This window comes from Coffea eugenioides, unplaced genomic scaffold (genome assembly GCF_003713205.1).
Source record: "Coffea eugenioides isolate CCC68of unplaced genomic scaffold, Ceug_1.0 ScVebR1_140;HRSCAF=586, whole genome shotgun sequence".
Lineage (NCBI taxonomy): Eukaryota > Viridiplantae > Streptophyta > Magnoliopsida > Gentianales > Rubiaceae > Coffea > Coffea eugenioides.
Genome location: NW_020861810.1, coordinates 108,213 through 133,734, shown reverse-complemented (window position 1 = coordinate 133,734; position 25,522 = coordinate 108,213). Strand labels below are relative to the sequence as shown.

Genomic DNA, 25,522 nt, shown 5'->3' with positions numbered 1-25,522 from the left:
ACCAGCAAGCTCTCCTATTATTTATTCTCTTTTTTTCTTTTTCTTTTTTTTGTTTTACGTTTTTTCAAGCAATCATAATATTTGACACAAGAAGACTTAGTCTCTAGCCGCCGGAGCCTTTTGACGTGAACTCCAACATTTTTAGATGAAGGAGTCCGGTTACTCAGCTTCTACCGCTATACGACCACGTACTCATAGAAAGTACCACCTTTTGACGCGAGAATCGACACTTTTAGGTGCAGATCCCGGTTACTCAGTAGTGACTAATAGCGGAGTACAGTCCAGATTATTCACAGCCAAACAAAGCCAAAAACACGAAATACCAACACTAGCAACTAAGCATAGGGGCAGCTCGCCTCATTATTGCCAAACATGGAGAACTGGAGTCAATATTGGACCAGTTCACCTTAAAATGCCAACAGTCATTCCCAACGCCTAGAAAAGTTAACAAAGAAATCAAAAGAGCCAAGCAATCCGATATTCACCAAGGAGATATCTTGGATCCAACCACATCAACCCGATACATACTTATTTTAAAAACTTGGCAAAAGTAGAATTAGAGTCAATGAGCCAACATCCAATCAATTTTTTTCTCTTTTCCTTTTCTGTTTTTTTTTTCAGGAGAGATAAGCACCAAGAAGAAAGAAAGAAAATGAGCAACTAGAAATAAAACTAAAAACTAAAGAAAACTAAAAACACTAGCACCCCATTAGCCCCCCCCACACCTATAGGACACATTGTCCTCAATGTGACAAATAACCAACAAAAGTGGGTGAGAGGACAGCAACACTTCCCTGAAATCCGGTCAAAGAGGTGGGCGAGGTGGAGCTGGAGAAGGAAAGCCCGTATGATGCAGAAATTGCGCCAAATTCTGTGCTATGCCCGCTACATTGAGGTCGACGTTGAGCATTCGAGCCTCCAAATTCTGAACCCGCTCCCAGAGTTGTTGCCATTCAGTTGACCCATATGGTGGAGGTGGCGTAGAAGATGACGGCCCAGCGGTGTCCTCGGCCGACCCAGGGAATGAAGAGTGCCCCGCCTGCGTTGAAGGCCGTGCACCCGGAGCTCGAACTGGGCCTGGAGGGGTAAACTGGTGGAAACCATTGGGCAGGCGCTCGACGACTCCCATTTTCTCTAAGCAGTTCACGTCCAGGAGCTCCATCTCGAAAGCCAAATGTAAGTCGTGGTCCTCCAGACTAAGAACTCCCAACTGCGTCGCCAAGTGGGTAATGTAGGACCCAAGAATCAGAGGTTTGTTCTTCTTGGTCAAAACAGTCTTGAACTGTGCAGCCAACCAACACCCCAAGTTGACCTTGATATTGTTCTTCATACTCCAGAGGAAGAAAAACTCAGGTCGAGAGAGTATACCGGAGCTGTCCTTGCGCCCTGAGTAGCTGTAGGCTAAGAATCGCTGAACATAGCGGGCAGTAGGATCCTTAAGAAAGGAGCTCCTAGACCTAGAAGGGTCGTAGCGGTGTCGATCAACTGACATTTCCTCCCACACATCATGGTATTGGGAGAGAAATGGTTCTATGTAATCACAGGCACTCTCCGCATACTCCCTAGTTTCAGCATACTCTCTCGTGATAAATCCAAATGCCAGATTGAAATGGGTAATGGAAAAGTTGAACTCCCTACCCATTAGACGGAAATGAATGACATTTGGTGTTTCAACGGTGTATCTCGTAGGCAACTCGAACTCAAAGGTGGAGTAAAACTCCCGAATCAGCTCAACAAAAGCAGGGCAGGAGATATCAAGATACGGGCACCACCCAATGGCGGTAAACATCTGATTGACCTCCTCACGTATACACAGGGCAGTCATAGTGATTTTGTGACAAGACTTGCAGGGTATAATACGCCTCTCACAGACCTTAGCGTATCTCTGCCGATCGGCGGGTCTGGTAAATGTTAAGTGCCCCCCAAAGTGAGCAGGGGTATCTACCTGAGCACCCCTACCCCTACCCAAACGGGTTCGAACACTAGAAGAGGAGGGTAGGTTGGTAGGTGAGTTGACAGGAATAGAGGCTTGTGGAGGGGGTTGAGACTGAGAGGCCCTAGACCTAGAGGAGGATTTTGGTCTCACCATGTCTCTCAACAGTTAGCTCAAAGCTACAGAAGCTCCAACAGGTATAGAAACCAGCAAATGGAACTAGCAAAGGAAACTCAGCAGAACAAAGCAAGAATGCCCAGTAGTAACCCAATAAGAACAAAAAGAGGAGTTTGAGCAAGAAGCAATGCCCAATGCCCCACAGATGGCGAACCAACTGGTATGAGCTCAGTGACTATAGCAATGAAAGTAACCCCAACAAGTATGCCAGTCCACCGCAGTCAATAAGTAGCCCGATACAGTAAGGCTCCTACCAAATCAGCAATTTAACAAGTAATTAAACTGAATATTACCAATCTCAACAAGTAATGCACGCGGCCAGTCTCTCTAAAGCATCAAGAAATTGCAGAAATAACTCGACTAAAATCCCAAAAGAAACCTCAGCGAATTATCCAGCAATTCAAGCAAAATAGTGCCCAGCAATTCATAATGAGTCAACCAATGTCCACAAGCAACGTGAGGTTCAAAGTGTCCCCCAAAGTCAACAAACAATCACAGCAATTCAGCTCACCCAAAGTCCCAACAAATGGCTCCAGTTGGCCAATTAATTTCACAATTTAACACAACCCAAGAGAAATAGCAGTTCCAAGCAAAAATAGACCATCCAGTACCACTGGCGGAAATCACACAATTGAAGAAATAACCCCCAATAAGCAACGACACCACTATTAAGCAACCCCAACAATACCAAGCAATATTAAGAATTTGAGGAACAGCTTCCAAATACCTTCACCGTAGAGGGTAGCCAAACGAAATGGGATAGTAGCGGGGAAGGGCCGAGGGAGGCGCGCGGCTGGTGGCGAATCGAAGAGAGGAGAGCTCCGCGTGCAGAGCAGCTGGGTAGTGCGCGAAGAGCTGGAATTGGGGAGGCAGCCCACGGCGGCGCGCAATGGGTGGAGGAGCAGAGCTGGGCAGCCGCGAGAGAGCGGCGGTGGCTCGCAGTGTGGCCGCGGCTGGAGCGTGAGGGAAGTGGCGGCTGCGCCGGCCACTGGAGTCGCGGGCCTTTTCGAGGAGTTGCTGGCAGGAGTGGAAGGTGGCGGACGGGCTGGAAGTAGATGGCGGTGTCCGTGTGCAGAGCACGGCTGCTGGACAGAGGCTGCTGCGCGTACCCGTGGGCTTGTGGCCACGTGCGGAGGAAGTCGCGTGGGCGACGGTGGAGATTTAGCAGCGGCGGCGTCGATGGAGCTTCAGCAGCGAAGCAGATCTGGCGGAGGGTTGACGTCCGTGGGCGGCGAACGGATGTGGGGGGCAGCGGGGCCGTGGGTGTGTGGCAGCGTGCGTGAGTTGGGCGGCGGGCAAAGGGAATCGGACAACAGAGAAGAAGAGGAAACAGGGGAGAAGAAAGAAAGAAAAGGGAAAGAAGAAGAAAGAAAGAAAGAAAAAGAAAGAAAAGAAAGAAAAGAAAAGAAGAAAAAGAAAAAGAGAGAAATTGATTTTATTTATTTTTCTTTTTTTTTTTTTGAAATTTTGGAAACTAAATCTACGGTGATAAGAAATTTTTATTTTTGTTCTTTTATTTTTATTTTTTCTTTTTTGAATCCCTATCTTTCCCGTGAACGTGACGCGGGCACGTCATGAGGGCAAGAGAGCTCCCAGAAGTTTCTGATCGTGAGCTTCTTGCACATCACCACGCGGGCGCGTCATGAGGGAAAGAGAGCTCCCAGAAGTTTCTGAATTTTCTGATCGTGAGCTTCTTGCACATCACCACGCGGGCGCGTCATGACTGAAGGGCACCTATAAATCAGCAAAAACGAAAACTGAAACCCAAAATCAATCGAATTCAAGTAGAATACATCTAAACTACCACACGAAATTGAACAAACAATTAAAAAGAAAAATTGGGTTGCCTCCCAAGGAGCGCCTTTCTTTAATGTCTTTGGCTAGACATGGTAAAGTGTCACTGATCAAGACACGGTGGTGCGTCTAGATGTATTGTCTCCACTTCTCCATCTAAAAAACTTTCGTAATAGTGTTTGAGACGGTGTCCATTCACCACAAACTTGTTGTCTGTCTTAGCACTTCGGATTTCAACTGCACCATATGGAAAAACGTGAGTAACAATAAAAGGTCCAATCCAACGGGAACGTAGCTTACCTGGGAATAACTTGAGCCTTGATTGGTATAGGATGACCTTCTGACCAACTTCAAATGTTTTTCTTGAAATTTGTTGGTCATGAAATGTCCGGCTTCTCTCCTTATAAATTAATGCATTTTCGTAGGCTTCGTTCCGAATCTCCTCCAACTCTTGCAAATCCAACTTCCGTTGGGTACCGGCCTCCTCTAGGTTCATGTTGCATTGCTTTATCGCCCAAAAAGCCTTGTGCTCGAACTCTACTGGAAGGTGACAAGGCTTCCCAAATACCAACCTGTACGGTGACATCCCTATAGGAGTCTTGTACGCCGTCCGATAGGCCCAGAGTGCGTCCTCCAACCGTTGACTCCAATCTTTCCTATCGGGGCGCACCATTTTCTCCAAGATGGATTTGATTTCCCGGTTCGATACCTCCGGTTGACCATTGGTCTGAGGGTGGTACGACGTTGAGACCTTGTGGAGTACACCATACTTGCGAAACAACGCAGCAATGGTTTTGTTGCAGAAGTGCGTTCCCCTATCACTGACAATAGCTCTTGGCATTCCAAATCGTACAAAAATATTAGCCCTGATAAAATCTGCAACTACTCTCGAATCATTAGTCCGAGTGGCCTTAGTCTCCACCCATTTAGACACATAATCAACTGCCAGCAAAATATACAGAAAACCAAATGAAGTAGGAAAAGGCCCCATGAAATCTATACCCCAAACATCAAAAATTTCAACAAAAATCAACGGGACTTGGGGCATTTGATCTCTACGGGCTATATTACCTACCCTTTGACAGCGATCACATGACTTACAAAACACATAAGCATCCTTAAACAGTGAAGGCCAATAAAATCCACTTTCTAAAACCTTATGAGCAGTTCTCTTGGGTCCAAAATGACCTCCACAGGCAAAAGTATGACAAAAAGCTAAAATCGATTGAAATTCCATTTCACTTACACATCTCCGCATCACTTGATCTGCACACCTCTTCCATAGGTACGGGTCGTCCCAGATAAAATACTTGGCGTCGCTTTTCAATTTATCCCTCTTCGACTTTGGCCAACCTGCAGGAAAACTACCAGTTACCAAATAATTGACCAGATCGGCATACCAAGGCAATTGAGAATTTAAAGAAAATAAATGCTCTTCAGGGAATGCATCCCTCAATGGTTCCTTATCCTCTCCAACGGGTATACGACTCAGATGGTCAGCTACTAAATTCTCTGAACCCCTTTTATCCCTTATTTCCAGGTCAAATTCCTATAGTAGCAATATCCACCTGATGAGCCTTGGCTTTGCATCTTTCTTGGTCATCAGGTACCTTAATGCTGCATGATCAGAAAATACAATCACTTTAGCATCTAACAGATATGACCTGAATTTTTCTAGAGCAAAAATAACTGCAAGCAGCTCTTTCTCAGTAGTGGAGTAATTCAACTGGGCCCCATTCAGGGCGCGGGATGCATAATAGATGACGTGAGCTGCCTTTCCTACTCGCTGCCCCAATACAGCCCCTACAGCATGATCACTGGCATCGCACATGATCTCAAATGGTAGACTCCAGTCAGGGGGCTGGATGATTGGGGGTGAGGTCAACAACTCTTTCAACTTGTCGAAGGCTTTCTCACATTTGTCATTGAATTCGAAGGTCACCTCCTTTTGTAAGAGTTGGAACAACGGGGCCCCAATTTTTGAAAAATCCTTGATGAACCTTCGATAAAAACCTGCATGACCAAGAAAAGAACGTACCTCCCGCACACTAGCGGGGTAAGGCAAAGCAGATATAATATCTATTTTAGCCCTGTCAACCTCGATGCCCTTAGACGATACAATATGACCCAGGACTATCCCGTGCTCAACCATAAAATGACATTTTTCCCAATTAAGCACAAGATTAGTCTCTATACACCTTATCAGGATCAATTTCAGGTTATCTAGACATGTATCAAAACTATCACCATACACACTGAAATCATCCATGAAAACTTCAATTATCTTCTCCACATATTCAGAAAAAATACTTACCATACACCTCTGAAATGTTGCAGGTGCATTGCACAACCCGAATGGCATTCGTCTATAGGCAAAGGTCCCGAACGGGCACGTGAAGGTTGTCTTCTCTTGATTCTCCGGTGCAATTGCTATCTGAAAATATCCTGAAAATCCATCCAAAAAGTAATAGTAAGCCCTACAAGCTAGACGTTCAACCATCTGATCAATGAAAGGGAGAGGGAAATGGTCCTTTTTAGTGACGGCGTTTAGCCTACGGTAGTCTATACACTGCCTCCATCCAGTGGGTTTGCGCACTGGCACGAGCTCACCCGTTTGGTTAGCCTCTACCGTCACTCCTGCCTTCTTTGGGACTACCTGGACCGGACTCACCCAAGGGCTATCAGATATTGCAAAGATGATCCCCACATCTAGCAATTTTAAAATCTCTTTCTTTACAACTTCCATCATGAGGGGATTGAGCCTCCTTTGAGCCTGCCTAACAGGTTTGGCATCCTCATCTAGTCTAATCCGGTGCATACAGATGGCCGGGCTGATTCCCTTAATGTCCGCAATTGTCCAACCTATCGCCTCTTTATGCTCTCTAAGGACCCGGATCAGTTTCTCCTCCTGGGTTTTTGACAGTGCCGATGAGATAATCACCGGGAGTGTCTCATTATCACCCAGATATGCATATTTCAGGTGCTCTGGTAGAGGTTTCAACTCCAGTACAGGTGCCTGCACCACAGATGGCAATACCCTCAGGTGAGGTTCGGGAGTAAAAATAGGTAAGACTTCATACCTTTTCGTGGTGGTCTGCAATGAGTGTAATGCACCTATTGTGCATTTTTGATCTTCACTCCACTCCACCTCAGGAGTTGTTTCCAACTCGAGGTGCTTGGTCAAAGCTACCTCCAACTCGTCCCTGCCAACAGTTTCAAATACTTCCTGCACCGCAGGGTCAATAGCACTCACAGAGAAAACTGAGCTAAAGTTGGAGTTTGAGGGATATTTCATAGTATCAAAGATATTAAAGTGCACAATTTCCCCATCAAATTCCATGGATAAGGTACCCTTATTAACATCAATTTTTGTTTGTGCTGTGCTCATAAAGGGTCTACCTAACAACAAAGGTGAGGGATCGGGGGAGTGATCATCATCCATATCAAGTACATAAAAATCAGCTGGAAACACCAAATCATTAACTTTCACCAACACATCTTCAACCAACCCATCAGGATATGCATTAGTGCGGTCAGCTAATTGAATGATTATTCCAGTTTCTTTTAATGGACCTAGCTTTAGAGAGGCATATATAGATTTAGGCATGACATTAATTGATGCTCCCAAGTCCAACATGGCCCTTCTAATCACAGTGTTCCCTATCCTACAGGGGATAGTAAACATACCTGGGTCCCCGCACTTGGGTGGAAGCTTTCTCTGCAGGACCGCTGACACATTCTCCCCAACAATAACCCGTTCATCTCCCCTCAATCGCCTTCGGTTGACACACAAGTCCTTTAGGAATTTGGCATATTTTGGTACTTGTTTGATTGCGTCTAAGAGAGGGATATTTATCTCAACCTTGCGAAAAACCTCCAAAATCTCCTTTTCCTTATCCTGCTTTTTTGATTTTTCCAACCTGCTAGGAAAAGGAGGCGGGTTAGTTTTAGCTGTAATTATTGGGTCGGGAAGTACCTTTAGATCTGCACCATTGTTGTCCTCCCTTTCAAGCTCATTTTCGATCTTTTCCTCATCTTTATCCTTAGGGATCACAGGTTCAGGCCCCTGAATTTCCTTCCCGCTCCTTAGGGTCATTGCGCTTACGTTCTTCGGATTTAATTCGGGCTGAGATGGCAATTTACCTTGGTTCTGGGAATCCAAACGGTTGATTGTTGTGGCCATTTGACTTATCTGATTCCTTATATCCTGCATTTCGGAGTCCGTCCTTTGCTGATTTTGCACCATGGTTGTCATCATTTGTTGATTTTGCGCCATGGTTGTCATCATTTGTTTCATCATCTCCTCCAAAGATGGACCAGAGCTTGGGGGCGGAGGTGGTCGGGATTGGTATTGCTGCTGGTACCCTGGTGGCTTATTTGGCACAAAGTTAGACTGCCTGTTCGGTGTAAAGTTGGGTTGCCTATTCCCTCCATAACTGAGGTTGGGATGATCTCTCCACCCGGGGTTGTAGGTGCTTGAGTAAGGGTCGTACTGCTTCCTTGGCGCGGGCGCGTGGTCAGCCATGTTCACCTGTTCTGCAGTTTCTTCCTGAATCATTGGGCACATATCTGCAGAGTGACCTATACCAGTGCAAATCCCGCATACCCTGGCTTGTGATGCATTTCTCACAGCCTGTTGCCTAACAAACGCGGTCAACTCAGTTAGCTGCTGCTGCATGGAGGGTGTCTCTACCTCATTCACCCTGCGTATTGAAACAATCCTCTCTCGTACCGAATTGTTGTGAATTCTCTGCCATCCTCTCTATCAACTCCCGTGCTTCTTGAGGGGTTTTGTTCACCAGTGCCCCTCCACTTGCAGCATCAATTATGCTCCTGTCCCCGAAAAGGAGCCAATCATAAAAATACTGTATGATCAACTGCTCACTTATCTGGTGTTGGGGGCACACTGTGCAACAAGTTCTTGTACCGTTTTCAATACTCATAGAGTGACTCCCCTGAATGCTGCTTGATCCCACAAATTTCTTTCCTCAGACTTGCAGCCCTGGACGCAGGAAAATATTTATCCAAAAATTTTTTCTTCAATTGGTCCCACGTGGTGATGCTACCTGGTGACAGGTAGTACAGCCAGTCCTTCGCAGAATCTTTCAAGGAGAAGGGAAATGCCCTCATTTTTATCTGCTCTTCTGTAATGCCCGGGGGCTTCATACTGTTGCACACGACATCAAACTCCTGCAGATGCTTATACGGTTCCTCACCTGGTAAACCATGAAAAGAGGGTAAAAGAGAAATCAGACCAGATTTTAACTCAAATGAAGTGTTTTCACTCAAACTCGGGAAAGTAATGCACAAAGGCTGCTGATTTAAATTAGGGGCAGCCAACTCCCTTAATGTTCGTGCATTAGCCATGGAGATTTCTTCTTGCTCCGAGTCACTCGAAGTGCCACCAAATGAATCTGTTGGTTCAACTCCTGACTCAGGTCTCTGAGATGTAGCACTGGAGTGCTCCTCTCTGAGCTATCTGGTTTCCTTTCTCGTTCTACGCGCGATCTTCTCTACCTCAGGGTCAAAAATCAAATCACCTGTACGAGAAGATCGAGGCATACACTAGAAGAAAACCAGAAGATTAGGACAAAAAATGAATTTAAAAAGAAACAAATAATAACGTCAGTCCCCGGCAACGGCGCCAAAAATTGACAGGTTGTCGAAGCCTGCACAATAATAAAATTAAACCTAATTGCCAGTTAAAATGACCAAACCCAATTCCAAGTACTGGAGCAGGGACTCTAGGTGTGCAATAGGTTACTTGATTCACCCTGTTCCCGAAGAGTTTGCTTGATCCGATATACCCGAATGGAATGGTTATTTATTTTTGCAAGGAATTATGAATTTGCAGACAGGGCAAGTAGGGTCGTATCCACAGGGACTGGGTATATTTGTTTCTTAAGAAATCCAAAGTAACGCAGGGGGTGATTTTATAGGAACGATGACAGTCAAATAAATTCAAGTAAGAAAATAAAAATAACTAACTAACTAGAAATTAAATAACAATCCCCTGAACTTAAAGCAACAATAAGTAAAGATCCAAATCAATTAAAACAAGAAAACAATTAAAAGTAAAATAAAGTAGGCAACTAAAAATCAGATGGCAATTCACTAAAACCAAGATAATATTAATTAATGAGCTAGCCAAGAAGTAACTTCAGCAATGGTTCACCTAATTGATCATTGATGCAAGCCAATTCCAATCATTTACTGATAAATAGGTTATAACTGCCAAACAAGCGATGACAGTCAACCCCTCCTTACTGTGTCGGTGATCAAGGTACGCCCGTTAATCACTGCTCTAATTAAGAAATAATCTTAGGTACGCCCGTAAGATTTAATTTCCCAATTGCCTTACGTATTAGAGGAGCCCTATTCTAACCAAATAACGCACTACCAGGGTTATTTTAGATTAGCCCGCGTATCCCCCTGACACGAATCTAATCGTGCCAGTTGTCACTATTTTGAGGTAATTAAACAATTACGGATTTAATACCCCCATTGACAATAGACTACCCAATCAATTAATTATCCGGATCCAAGACAACCAATCAATTAAATAACCATAAGCATAGCAATCAGGGAATATGCGAATACCAATAGATAAAAGGAGAAGATTAAATTAAATCGATCTCACAATTTTTAGGCGAACCAGAGCCTTCGTTGCTCCTTGGCTAGAAAGGAGGAATTTAGTTCATATTTGATGCGTAAACCTCAGACAAAATTGCAAAGGAAATCGTAGCCATCGTCCGTCTAAATTTGGACAATCCAATTCGTCCGAATACTGAATAAATAGAAAAGCTACAGAAGGCCATTCATGGCTTCCATTCTGTTCCACGCACAAAGGAAAAGAAGAGAAATACTGAAAGTAGCTAAAGAAGAAGAAAAAGTCAAAGCCAAGGATGGCTAAGCTCCTGACATTCGTAAGTCTCAAAAGCAAAAAGGTAAACTCCCAGGAAAAGTCAACAATCTTCTTTGCTAAGCTAAAGACGAAAAACTAAGCATAAAAGCCAGCCCCCTTTTTGATCCTTTTTCTTCCTTCTTATTGCGGCGGCTCCCCAGGAGGGAGAAGCCCTCCGTCCGTCCTTTCTTGCGAAAATTACCAAAATGGGCATCATATCCTCTTTGCCAACAATATCCCTGGAATAAGCTCTGTGGCTTGGACATCTTTTCTGTCAAACTTGGCACTTGTTATCATATTTTCGTTCTACTCCCTGAAATAAATGCAAAATACTAAAAATGAGTAGAATCCCGCAATTAATCCACATCAAGTCAGGTAATAGGAGGAATTAATAATAAAATAAATGCTGAAATTACAACCTATCAGTTCTAAAAAATTATGAGCAGCTCTGAAAAATATAAAAAATTTCAAGATCGTAATTTACTAAGTTAAATCGCTTTTGCTCCTTTGGAACATAATACTATCATCAATCAAAGTTTCCAAGTCCTAGGGAGCTTCTTCTTCTCCTGAATCTTTTTATTTGGCTTCCTGATGAATGTACTTTTGATAGGACGTAGATTGTAGTGCATTTATATGCATAAGTTACTAGCTAATTAGTTTATTTGAGCCTTATTTTTAATAGAAACTACCTAGTTTTGTTCTCATATTGTTCTAATAGGTGAAGGGCTTAATTGGGGAGAAAATGGACCAAAAATGTAGTGCGAAAAAGAAAAGCGAAGAGGAAGGGGGTTTGGCAAAATTAACTTTTTAAAGCATTTTGGCAATAACTTGAAATACAAAAATTGGATTGAGATGATTCTTGATTCCTTTTGAAACTAAGAGAATGCTCTATAATTATTATGAAAATATTAAAGATTAGTTCTCACGTTTTCATAGTCAAAAGTCCAAATTATTGAAGTATAGTTTTGCTTTGATGATCTTCTGACCAATTCTCAATATTTTGGACATATCTCAACGTTCAGACTTCCAAATGATATGATTCTTATGGCATTAGAAAGTTAATTCATAGAGCTACAAATTGTATATTTCGACTAAGAACTAATTCGGCCTTGTTGATAGAGTTTTTGGCTTCAAAGAGGATCCATATCGTGGATCCCTAGTGATCTGTATGTGGATTTGTTATAACTGGTACTAATTATCAGTTTGGTCTTCACACTGGAGTTTCTCTAGTCCCAATGACTGGCATTAGATTTTGGGCCTGTCTTCGTTGAAAAAAATGCATGGAAACGTTGTTTTTCAGTTCCAATAAGCCTAATCCTACCCCGTTTGGGATACTACGTTAAGAAACTATAAATAGGGGTGTTCTAGGTCATTTTTAAAGGATTAGAAAAATTAGCCTAGTTTAGTTCTAACATTTTTTCATAGTTTATTCTTAAAAAATCAAGATCAAACATGAGCGAATCAAGGAGCACACAACGAGAGGACTAGAGCGAGCAACTGAGAAGTTTTCTTACTCTTTTTCTTATCTTTGTAGTAACTCTTTGGATTCGTGGTTTTAATTTTCTAATTATGCTGAACTAAACTAAATTTACTTCTAGGGTTTTGGATTTTTATGAAGAAATTTGATTCATTTTTCTAGTTTAATTTCTTATCTTTTGCTATAATTTACCTATCTTGATTTTAATTACGTGTTTGTGCTTGATCATGATAGACATGATTTTTGGGTTTGTATCAAATTGAGAAGCAAGATTCAGTTGTGCACTAGATAGATAAACATATTTAGGCTAATCACAAGAGTAAGTTAGGATTTGTATAATGCACTTATATCACCAAAATTCTTAAAGGATTTTATTAAGGATTAATCTAACCTATACTGACAGTATAGGTTAGATTTGTATAATGCACTTATATACACTTAGGATTTGTACAATGCACTTATATACACTATCAGTGTTGGATAAATGATAACTATGCAAAATTTGAATTTAAAATTCAACTTTTGCACACATGTCATGAAACCAACGATGATAGTGTATACACCGTCAGTGTAGGAAAGATTTACTCTTTAATTAAATACTTGTAAACTCAAGAGAGACATAGGATTTAATTAGACACACTTTAAAGGTATCGAGAGATAATCTAAAATATAATTGTATGATACATTCATGGTTTGTTAAGAAATTAACTAGATAATTGACTCAAATGCTGGATTAAAACTTGAAACCCTAAATTCGCATGTATTGTTTTCTCAATAGTACTTGACTTGATTTGATCATTACTTTATTGCTTAGTTAGTAATTACAACTCCTTGAATTTAAATTTTATTATTTTTGTTAGAATAATTAGAGTAGAGAATTAAATTGTCCTTGTAGATTCTACCCTAAAATACTCCAAGTAATTTATCACTATGATAGACCTTATGCGCTTGCATGGATTTGTCAATCAATTTCCTACAAGTCCATATTTAACCTAAGGTAAATTACAGTTTACCGTCATGTGGTATAGCTAATTTCCGCATAACCCTCTCTAGTTTTAAAAACTATGTATAATTTCCTTATAGTTTGGATTAAAGTGTCAAAGTGACGAAAATGATAATCCGTAATGGAACCTAAAAAAATGTCGAAATTACCGTTGTTTAAAAACTAAAATAACTGAAGTGACTAAAATATATAAACATAATATGCATAACACCCTAACCTAGTATGATTTTATATTTTACCATATAACTCTCTTATAGTTTAGTGTTTTACCATATACTCCCCTTATGATTTTCAATATATATATAATCCCTTGTGGTTAATAAATAATTTTCAACTTTATATAGGGGTATTTTTTATATTTTAGTTGACTCCGTTATGGATTGCAAATTTCTTCATTTTGACACTTTAATTCAAATCATGAAGGAGTTATGTATAGCTTTTGAAATCAAAGAGGGTTTATGTAAAAAAAAAAAAATACTAAACCACATGTGGGTAAAGTGTAATTTGCCCTTTAACCTATAGACAACTAAGGCATGCCTTATGAATGTCTCAGCCACCTGAAGTTTATGCTCCTACAAGAGCATTTTATTTTGAATTATCTTCTCTTGGAAGCGTTTTCTTGTTTTAGGCGGAGTAACCTTTTAGTAGAAGAGATACTCGAGAAAGTGTTTAAAATGAATAAAGCCCAAAACAGAGAGTATAATGTGCTACTTGCAATCTGCTTTTGTTCTTGGGAGTGAGACGAATTTTACATGCACAAAACTAAGCTGGTGTCACATCAGGAACATGCTGCTGTGTCTGGGGATAGTGGGATCAAATTTGATTAAAGAAAATGCACGCACTACTTTGTACTTGTGTTGCTAATGCTACTTACCCTTTCTGAATTAGTCCATGTTTTGTCGTGGTGTGGGAGAAGATATTCCCTGTTGGCGTTATTTCGAAGAGTAGTAGGGCAGCGGTGAAGGGGAAATTTTCCAAAATCTCTATCTGGAATGGAAGAGACACCAAAATGGATTATGGATATTGGTCAATGATGGTTGGGCCTGATTTACACACGAGCAGCAATACTCTTTCTGTCCTATTTGGTGTTCCTTGTACTTGAATTTATCTGTGTTTGTTTGTGAGGGACTAATTATTCTACATACGTTTCATAAATACAGAATAATCATAATACTAATTATTCTACACACGTTTATCATAAATTTTTTAAAGTTTGATAAAACAAATTCGACACCAAGATATGAGTTGAACGAAATAGTGCATTTAAATGTGTATGTGAATAGTAAGAACAACTTCTTCTTCTCTTTCTTTTTTTAAGTACAAACAATTTCATAAGTTATGGAATAAAAATATTGGTGAATTCATTATGAATTTGAAACAATTTCCATGGCTATTTGGGCTAAATATGCATGAATAAGGATGGCAAAGGGGGCGGGTAGCTACGGGCACCCACCCCGGGGGGGACTAATGGGGCAGGGGAAAATTTTTCCCCCCCGCCCTATCCCCCGCCCCGCCACCCGCTTAAAAAAAATATATATATATATGTAATTATATCTGTAATATTTAATTTAATTAGTTACAAACTTATAATAATGATATTATTAGTTATATGTATTATACAATGTATATTAGTATTGTAGTATAACTGATATTATCAATTATACTAATAATTATATATGTCTACTAATAGAAATTATTAATTAGTTATACTAAATTTATACTAAATCCCTAATTATACTTAATACGATAATATTTTTTCTCAAAAAAAAAAGCACAAGCACAATAACGAATTAGTGATTATATTTGTGTCAAAAGTAAAAATTTGACTACTTTAGTTGTATTTATTTCATCATATTGGATTGTGTTCAAATAACTTTTGTTTGATTATTTTTATAAGTTTCAATTGTGAAATTACATTGAATAATAATTTGTTGATGTGTTGATATTTTAGTACTTGATTATTTGCTAAAATTTAATTATAATAAAATTATATAACAAATTTTTATTAGTCCCTCGAGGGAAACGGGGAGGGGCGGGGGGAGCGGGAGGCGGGGGACGGGGGGGGGGGAATTTATAAGCAACGGAGCGGGGGACGCCTCCCCCACCCCGTTGCCATCCTTATGAATGCATCTGATGCCTTGTTTAACTCATTGGGGTGAATTTTTTTTTTAATTTGATTGGCAATACTGTTTTAGATAAATTTCCCAAAAAGGAAAAGAATAATAGACAAAGAATAATTTTTTATCTCGAATACTGTTGCAATAAAATGTTCTGAAGCATTACTTTGGTAATTTTTAAATAGGGTCAATTTGGTTCTCAGATGCAAAACTTGCTTATGCAAACATTTTATTATACAGATTTGATTTTACAAAGGTAAAGATTTTGTATACTATCTTTTATGTTTGGCAATTCATATGATGAATTGAAGTGATTATAAAAATTATATTATAGAGACTTAATTTTTCAAAGCTAAACGTGATGTTTTATACAGTTAGAATGATAAAGAAGAACACTCGAATAGTACCCATAAAATATTAAAAAGTACAAGAGCTAGCTAGCAAGTAAAATGCCCGTATGCTCTGCTCACTGTCCTATCACAGCCAATGTAAGAAACATGATATATTGAGTAAAAAAGAGGCAAGATTCAAGGCCAAATGAAATAATAGGGACTGTAAGTTCCTTGATTCTTTTTTTTTTTAATAATGGCACATCTAACCTAGCCTACTTCTATTCTTACTCCTACTTTAGCCCACTCTGGGGGTATAGTTCAACTGAACTGAGAGAACTGACAGGAACTGAACTATCATCGGATTAGACAGGTACGTCATGCATCCGTATGGATTTAAAAAAAACCACATATAGTAGCACATTGATGAGATGTAAGATTTAAAGCTTTGACTTTCCACCGTACAATTCATGTAGTGGCTAACTTCTCTAGAGAGAGTTGATTCTATAAGTTCCTTGATTCATTTGTTAAAATAAAATAGAACTAAAAAAAATCATTAATGTGTTGCCCAATAGGGGGTATTCACATGTAAACATACCTCTGCTATTTTGAGGACCAATACCAGAATCTTTTCAATTTCTTGTGTGGGATGCGAAAGTCTCTGGTCCAACAAGTCTTTCAATTCTCTGTCTCCAGCTGTTGAAGACATCAGATGGCCAACTAATTCACCAGGGTGCTTCCCCTTGGTTATTTTCAATGCCGGGACCCCAAAGCTATAAACATCACATTTTTCAGTGACTCTCATTGTGTAGGCAAATTCTGCATGGAAAATCATGTTATCAGTGAAACTTGTACACTTAATACCTGAAAATAGAGAGAAATTATAATCCTATTAATTACCTGGTGCAATATATCCCAATGTGCCAGCAAGAGGAGTCCAATTGGATGAGTCCTTCAGCAGAAATTTAGCAAGGCCAAAGTCTGAAACCAAGCCACGTATTCTAAATCAAGCAAAACATGTTAGTGGTTGTTTATATTGACTTTTGTTATAATCATTACCAATTGAAGCCAAAATCGTTATGGTGATTATGAAGAAATAAATTAATGATCTACAAATTTTTACAAGCGCATAGGGTCAATTGTAGTAATAATTTATCTGGAGTATTCCAGGGGCAAACCCACAATGACGAGTTCATTTTCTAGTTTAATTATGGCAACAAAATAATAAAATTTAAATTTAAACAATTGTATTTTCTAACTAAGTAATAAAAGAATAATCAATTCAAATAAAGTAGTGATGGGAAGACAATAGACTCGAGTTTAGGGTTTCAGGTTTTAATCCAGAATTTGAGTCAATTATCTAGTTAATTTCTTAACAAATCATGAACGCATATCACAATTATATTTTAGATTATCTCTCGATATATCAAGTGTGCCTAATTAAATCCTACGTTTCTCTTGATATTGCATGTATCCAAATAAACCCTTTAAAAATTTCGGTGATATAAGTGCGTCAAATAAATCATAACCTACTCTTGTAATTAGGTTAAGTATGCTTATCTATCTAGTGCACGGCTATATCTCCTTTCTCAATTCAATACAAATCTTAGAAGCATGTCTATAGTGGCCAAGTATAAGCATATAATTAAATTCAAGATAAATAAATCATAGCAAAAAATAAGAAATTAAATTAGAAAAATTAATCAAATTCCTTCATAAACACCCTAACCCTGAAAACAATTTAGTTCAACATGATTTGGAAATGAAAACTACGAATTCAGAGAGTTGCTACAAAGATAAAAAAAAAAAGAGTAAGAAAATTTCTCAGCTGTTTCTTCCAATCTTCTCCTCTTGCGGCTTCTTGATTCGTCTCCATTTGGGCTTATTAGAGTTAAAAAACATCAATTTCGCGCATTTTTTCGATGAACACCAGCCCAAACACTGGCCTAAACTCCAGTGCCATAGTTCCTTTAGATGATTGGACCAGAACAATTTTGACGCAAACATCGATGCAAGCTATTAAAGATTCGTGCGCGGATCTATGTCAAGGCCAAAAATCTCCATCATCGAGCCCAAATCTACTTTTGTGCAAAATAAAAATATTGTAGCCCTTTAAATTAGTTTTCCAATGCCAAATGAATCATGTCATTTGGAAGTCTGGATGTTGAGATATGCTCAAAATACTCAGAGCTAGTTAGACGAAATTTATAGCGCAACTATACTTCAGTATTTTGAATATTTGGCAATGAAAACGTAAGAACCAAACTTTGATGTCTTGATAAGAATTGTAAAGCATTCTCTTAATTTCAAATTAAATTAAGAATTATCTAAATCCGGTTTATGTAGTTTGATTTATCACCAAAATACTGAAATATGTCGTTCACCTCTTCCTCTTGACTTTTTCCTTTTCCATTACTTCTCCGCATCACGTTTTTGGTCGGTTTTCCTTTCAATTGAGATTTTCACCTATTAGAACAATATAAGAGAAAAATTAAATAGTTTCTATACAAAATAAAGCTCAAATAACATGTTAACTAGCAACTTATGTATATAAATTTACTACGAATTTCACCCTATCAATTAACAGTAAAATTATGGAAGCATATCTGGATTCATATTAATTAACTGATACTTGAATCTCTAGAAATTTTGGGGTATCCTTCCTGGTCAACACAAAATTACTAATTCTTGGGAGAGTTCTTTAGTTTATTTCTGGTATCTTTCCTGATGTTCGTGATGATGGGATATCAGGAAAGAGTAATTTTGTAGTACTAAAAAATATGACAATAAGAATATGTGTGACTCAGGGACCATAACTCTATTGATAGAAATTTTTCTTTTTACCTTTTAGATTTCTATTTCAGTCCATCATGGAAATAAGAATTATCCTTAAATCTCTATACATTAAAGACCCACATCCTGTTAGATACATTAAACTATAATTGATCACTTTAATTGAACTTAACCTTCTTTGACAGTCTGCAATACATAATTATTCACATATAAGTCCAACGTTGGATTAAAGATTCAACAATCTCTAATTTTGACGATATGTGTAACCTTATAATTATATTTTATAATTAACCACATGAGTTCAACTTTACTGTCATTACTAAAATATATTTATAGCCAATTTGATCCATCAATTACACAAACAAAGGATCAAAGCGGTATTTGTTATAATTTCATAACTCGACCCATCAATGATCATATATGCTGATGCAATTGAATGACATGAATCATGATATGGATTTGTAGCATGAAAATTTTATGCAATGTGATCATAGCATGCTTATTTTCAACTGATTCATTTTAAATCTTCATAAGATCAAACCATACCAAAATTAGAGTGTAAATAAATTTAAATTTTATTTATGCATAATATATCTTTAAAATATTAATAATCGAAAAATATCAATATCATAAGAGCATTTAAAATAACAAACTCCTACTAAAATTGAACATTACTTAATAACACGACAGCATATGAGTAATATGCTTATGAAATATTTTGAGTGGCAATCCCTTAATAAGCGGATTCACAGCTATAGAGTTTGTCTTGATATCTCTATTGACAGCTGTACATTTTATAATTTTTTTAACAGTTAGGAACTTGATATCTATATATTTAGATTTTGTAGAGTTCTTGTTATTATTGGAATATAGGATTGCTGACTTATTATCACAAAATAATTTTAATGGTCTTTCGATACCATCCACTATACATAATTCTGTGATAAATTTTTGTAGCCAAATTCCATGATTTAATATTTCATAACAAGTTATGAATTCTACAGCCATAGTAGAAGAAACGATAAAAGACTGTTTCATACATTTCCAAAATATTGCACACCCAACTAGCAAGTAAATATAGTTTGATATTGATTTCATACTATCTTGGCATTCAGTATAATCGAAATCTGTATATCCAATGATCTCAAACTTATCTGACCTTTGATATGTGAGCATGTAATCTTTTATTTTTTGTAAATATCGCTAAACCTGTTTGATTGCCTTCCAATGATCTAATGCAGAATTGTTCAAATATCTACCCAATATTTCAATAATATATGTAATATTCAGACACGTATAGATCCAAACATATATTAGACTCCTTATTACTAACGCATAGGAATCTTTTACATTTTCTTTTCCTCAAAAGCATTCTTGGAGCACTGATTGAAACTAAATTTATCTCCTTTAGCCACAAGGGTATCATCCAATTTATAATTTTGCATGTTATATTTTTTAACAATCTTTTTAGTATAACCTTTTTGTAGTAGTTTCAAAATATCCCTAGAGTGATCTTGATGTATTTGTATGCCAAGCATAAAAGATGAATCATCAAAATTTTTCATGTCAAAATTTTTAATTAGAAATCTCTTGAGTTCATGCAATAGACTTATATCATTACTAGCAAATAAAATATCATCAACATACAATACCAGAAAAATATATTTACTCCCACAGAAATTATGATATATAGAATTATCTACTAAATTCATCTCAAAATTAAATGAGATGATCATTTGATAAAATTTGAAATACTATTGTCGAGACATTTGTTTGAATCCATAGATAAATTTTTTAAATTTATAAATCATATTTCTTTGGATCTTTTGATGCAAAATTTTCTGGTGCATCATATAAATCGTTTCATCAATGTCACTATTGAAAAATACTATTTTTACATCCATTTGGTGTAATTCAATATTGAAATACACCACTAATGTCATTATAATTCTCAAAAAAATCATTTGAAAAGACCGGAAAGAAGATTTTTTTTTAATAGTTGATACCTTCTTTTTGTGTAAAATCTATAGCGACAAGATGAGTTTTTCATCTTTTTATATTACCTTTTGAATCTCTCTTGGTTTTAAATATTCATTTATAACCAATAAATTTCACTCCTTTTGGCAATGAGGCAAGATCTTAGATATCATTATCTTTTATGGATTTAATCTCTTCATTCATGGTATCGATCTACTTTTGAGAATTTGAACTTTCATGACTTGATGAAAGTTGATTGGACCATCTTCCATCAATCCAGTGCCATCCTTATGTTTATAGAGAAAAATAATGTAATCATTTGGCACTGCACTTCTCTTTTTTCTAATGGATCTTCTTAATAGAATTGGTTCTTGAAGAGGTAGAGTTTGTTCTTCTATAACAGTCTGTTCTTTGACATTGTCTTAATTTATTGTATCATGATGAAGGTCGGAAATAGGATTTTGAATAAGATCAATAACACCTATGCAAATATTAATATATTCTTCTTTAAAAACAAGGTCCCTAACTACATCTTCTCCCCTAAACTCGATATCTTCAAAGAATCGAGTATTTTTCATCTCGAAAATTAATTTAGTTGTGGGATCATAAAATTTGTAACCCCTGAATCTTTCATAATATTCAATAAAATAACAACTAATCATTCTTGAATTCAATTTTTTTTTCATTTGGCCTATAAAGCCTTGTCTAAACTAGACATCCCCAAATATGCAAATGATTCAAACTAAGCTTTTTTCCTGTCTAAAATTCATAAAGGGTTTTGACAATTACTTTAGTTGGAATTCTATTAAGGATAGATATTACAGTCTTAAGTATTTCTCCTCAAAGTGACTCTAATAAGATAGAATGACATATTATACTTTTTATCATATGTTTAAACGTTCTATTTGATCTTTCAATAACACCATTCATATTGGATGAATCTGGCATGATGTATTGTAGGACGATATCGCATTCCTCTAAGTATTTAACAAATGGTCCTAAATGTTGTTCACTTGAACTGTTATATCTATCATAGTATTCACCACTACGGTCAGATCTGACGCTTTTAATTCTTTTGTTGAGTTGGTTTTCAACTTCAACCTTAAAAATTTTGAACAAGTTCAACGACTGATTTTTCATAAATGAGATATATGTAGCCATAATTTGAAAAATCGTGTATGAACGTTATAAAATATCATTGACCATTCCAAACAGATATAGAAAATGATCCACCAATATCTGTATATATAAGTTCTAAGACGTCTAAGAATCTATTGGTTTCAAATCTTCTTTTGTTGGTTTATTTCTCCTTTATATAGTTAACACAATCATTAAAATCTATAAATTTAAAGGGTCGAGAATTTTATTTGATACAAGTCTTTCCATTCTTTGTCTGGAGATATGACCCAATCTTTTACGCTATAATGTAGCCGAATTCTCATTAGTTAATTTTCTCTTTATTCCTCTAGTATTCAAATGTAGAGATTCATTAAATTAGATAATTGTATCAATTAAATATAAATTATCATAGTGAAATAATGAATCAGAACCAACCAATTTTGAATCATAAAATAATTTAAACTATTCATTTTTAAATGAACAAAAATAACCAAATTTGTCCACAATAGAAATAGAAATCAATTTCCGCTAAAAGACTATATAATAAATGTTTCATTAAAATCCAAATAAAATTTGATCTTTAACAATAATCTAAAAAGTCTTATTTTATCATCGCCTACGTAGATACATCTTTCATTATCATTAGCCTTTCGACAATTCAAGCAACCCTGTATAGATACATTGATGTAAGTTGTTGTACTAGAATCTAACCATTATGTGTGTCAAGGTATCCAAATTAAATTAATTTCAAAACAAATCAAATTGAGAAGCATACCTTTCTTAGCACGTCAAGCATGATAGTTGGTGCAATGCTTTTTTTATACCCTTTAGCTCCACAGAAGAAACAATCGTTTTTTTCTAGATCAACTAATTTTTTGTTGTTGTTTCTTTTGAGGTGCCATACCTGTAGTTTCTTTATCCTTCTTTTTTTTTACGTCCCTTAGTTTTATTATTAGTGGTTGAAATCAAATGAGCATTCTCTATCTAATTTTGCTTCAACATTTTCTCTTCTTCTATGCAGTGTGAGATGAATTCATTTAGAAACCAAGTCTCTTTTTGATAGTTATAACTCACCTTAAATTAGCTAAACTATGTAGGAATAGATATCAGAACCAAATGCACTAGTAACTCTTCAGAGAGTGCTAACTTAAGTGCATTTATCTTAGAAACAAGATGAGATATTTTCATGATGTACTATCTGATAATACCTTTATCACTATATTTTATTAAAACTAGGCATGTCAAGAGCGTACTTATTTAGTCTTTTCATTCTTGGCAAACTTTTTTCAATGTCCTCAAGTAGTTTCTGGCATTGTTTCTCTAAATATTTCTGGAATGACTTTTTTAATGATTATCAAACACAAACCATTCAATCTCTCCCACTTTTTCTTATCCCTCTTTTCATCAGAACTACTCTAATCTGTAAGAGATGGGTGAAAAACAGCCCTTAACGTAAGGTTGAGATTTATTATTCCAAAAACAATCGAGAGATTTTTTTTCCAAAACTTGAAATTTGTACCATTTAGTATAAGAATATTATTGATATTAGTAGTAATATTTATAAGATCATTCGCAACTGAACAGAAAATATAAAATAATTAAAACAAACCGAATAGACCAAAATAAGAAGAGTAAATCTTATATACACTGACAGTGTATATACTATCACAGTTTGATTCATGACATGTGTGTAAAAGTTGAATTTCAAAATCAAATTTTGCATAGTTGTCATTTATCCAACGCTGAAAGTGTATACACTGTCAGTGTAGGAAAGATTAATCTAAATACTAAAGGTAAATTCAAATGTTGGTAGTGGATCAAATTACCAAGGAGTTGACTGGTGTTGGATCAAGTGTACCATGGGTTTGGTAGAGGGTCCGGTTGGTCTTAGACCAAGGAGCCAAGGGTTGGCAAGGGTCTAGAATCCGGTTCGGATATTAAAAGAAAAGTGGGTCCATGATTGGAAGAAAAGGTGACCTTAGGTGATAAGATAGACTTGCGCTGAGAATTAAAGTGGGATCGAAAAAGAGCTTGCAAACTTGGATTTAATGTAAGGAGTTATTCAAAAAAGGGGAGATTTGTTATATTTATGAGTAAAGAGTTACGTCCCACATTGGTTTGAGGGATGGAGAAAGGACGGTTAATATATAAGTAAGAATCCAAAACTTAATAACTTAAACTTTTGGATCAGAATTCAGTTCTTAACTTATATATTGGGTTCTTCGATGAGTTCTCTCGAGGTGTTTCTTTCTAACACATTCAAATAAAGTTTGTTCTTTTTTTTTAAAATTTTTTTATAATAAAGGAAAGGTGGAATTTAAGTAATGAGGAGAGGGCAGGAGAATTTAAAATGATTAAAGTGAAGTTGAGTTCTCTTTTTGTGGATGAAAAATTAGGCAAAATGCATATGTATTCAATAGTTCAATGTTGAATGTTTTGAGCCAGTTTTGATCGCAATAATCAATGTTAAATCCTTCTAATTGCTGCTTAGTTCCCTCATCGGTCATCTGCATGAAATTATATTTGCCTCTCCTGCAGCCTTAAGTGTCCCTTCAGTAAGACTGTCAATAGGATTGAGTCAACCCAAGTTCGGCCTGTTCGGCTTGAAAAAAACTAATTGAGCCTAAACTTTAACTGGGCCGAGCAAAACTTGAGTCTAAATATTAGACTTGAACTAAATGTGAGTCGAGTTTAGATCATACAAGATTCAGATTCAGATCCAATTAAAATCTGGCCCATATATGAGTATAATTATATATATATATATATATATAAAATATAATAATATCTATAATTTATAATTATAAACATTACAATATAAAATGTTGATAATTTATATATAAATTTGTATTAACTCATAATTATAAACTATATTATATAAATTATATATTTAAATACTAGTTTGGGCCTAGCCCAATTTGAGTCCGAAACTCATATAATAGTGTGATTTAAGTTTGAACCTTAAAACCAAAAAATCCATATAATTTGTGAATCGAGTTTGAACTTGCTAAAGACCAATTCAAAAAACCCAATTAACACGCCGGCCTTCGAGAGACATTTGATAAAATTGAAACGATGCAAAGAAGATCAGCATGGCCCTTGTGCAAGGATCACACACACAAATTGAGAAATGGTCCAAATTTTTTTGGGTTCATCTATGCTAATTTTGGGTCTAAATCTATTTGGTCTAAATCTAAAGACGACTGATACATTGATGCTCAAAACTCAATTTGGGCTTTTCTGTGCTGATTGTCGAGTTTATTTGGGACAAATCCATGAACCGCTAATACCTGATTGATCATGACTAGTTTAATTAACTGGGGCGATTTGTTTTCTGACAGGGTGTCGAACCTGTGCAATAATAAATACCTGCTTAAATAAAATATAATTTCTGTAGATAGTGATAAGCAGGGTCGAATCCACAAAGACTGAGGATAATTTATTTCTTTTAGAGTCCGAAGTAGGGGGTTTTTGAAAATGAGAGTAACTAAATTGCTTGGAATAAATTAAAATAAAATAAAACAACTACAACTCAAATAACTAATTATCACAATAAAAATAATAATGGACGAACTCTAGCCAAGAGACAACTTCGGAGATGGTTCACTTAATTCGATCACAGATGCAAGGATTATTCTAGTTACTATCTGATAAATTAGTTATAGTTGTCATACACGCGATAAACAACCAACTCTTCCTCAATTTGTCGATAGTCAAGGTACGACCGTTGACTATTTCTCTAATCAGGAAATAACCCTAGGTACGACCATAGAAGTTCAATTCCCTAATTGCATGAATAATTAGAAGAGCCTAATTCTAACCAATCAACACGCTACGAGGGTCTCTTTAAGTTAGCCTGTCTATCTCCCTGACACAAACCCAATCATGCCAGTTGCCAC

The 25,522-nt window shown here is 36.8% G+C and overlaps 1 non-coding gene across 1 annotated transcript; it reads left to right on the top strand.

Moving 5' to 3' along the window:
- Window positions 1–24,666: 24,666 nt before the first annotated feature.
- Window positions 24,667–24,768, top strand: LOC113755306. The gene has a single exon (XR_003465611.1). It is a non-coding gene; the product is annotated as a U6 spliceosomal RNA (small nuclear RNA).
- The last annotated feature ends 754 nt before the right edge of the window (window positions 24,769–25,522 follow it).